Below are 262 nucleotides of genomic sequence, written 5' to 3'. Positions count from 1 at the left end.
TATTTTACCGATCCATTGCATGAAAAATCATGTTATAAAAGCTTACGACCAAAGAAAAGTAAATCAAACAAAAGGAAAAAACTGTAAAAAGGAAAAAAAGATACCCAAGAAATAAGTACATAGTGTTAATAAAAGCAATATTAATCGCCACCAAGCAACAAAAGCTGTAACTAAGCCTCTCTGAAATTAAAATAATTTTGTTAACTCTATGCTGTAGATAACAATTTATAAATTAATAAAAAAATGAAATCAATTAATTTGG

Source organism: Trachymyrmex cornetzi, unplaced genomic scaffold (genome assembly GCF_001594075.2).
Source record: "Trachymyrmex cornetzi isolate Tcor2-1 unplaced genomic scaffold, Tcor1.1 scaffold2183, whole genome shotgun sequence".
NCBI classification, from domain to species: domain Eukaryota; kingdom Metazoa; phylum Arthropoda; class Insecta; order Hymenoptera; family Formicidae; genus Trachymyrmex; species Trachymyrmex cornetzi.
This window is presented reverse-complemented; position numbering follows the sequence as displayed.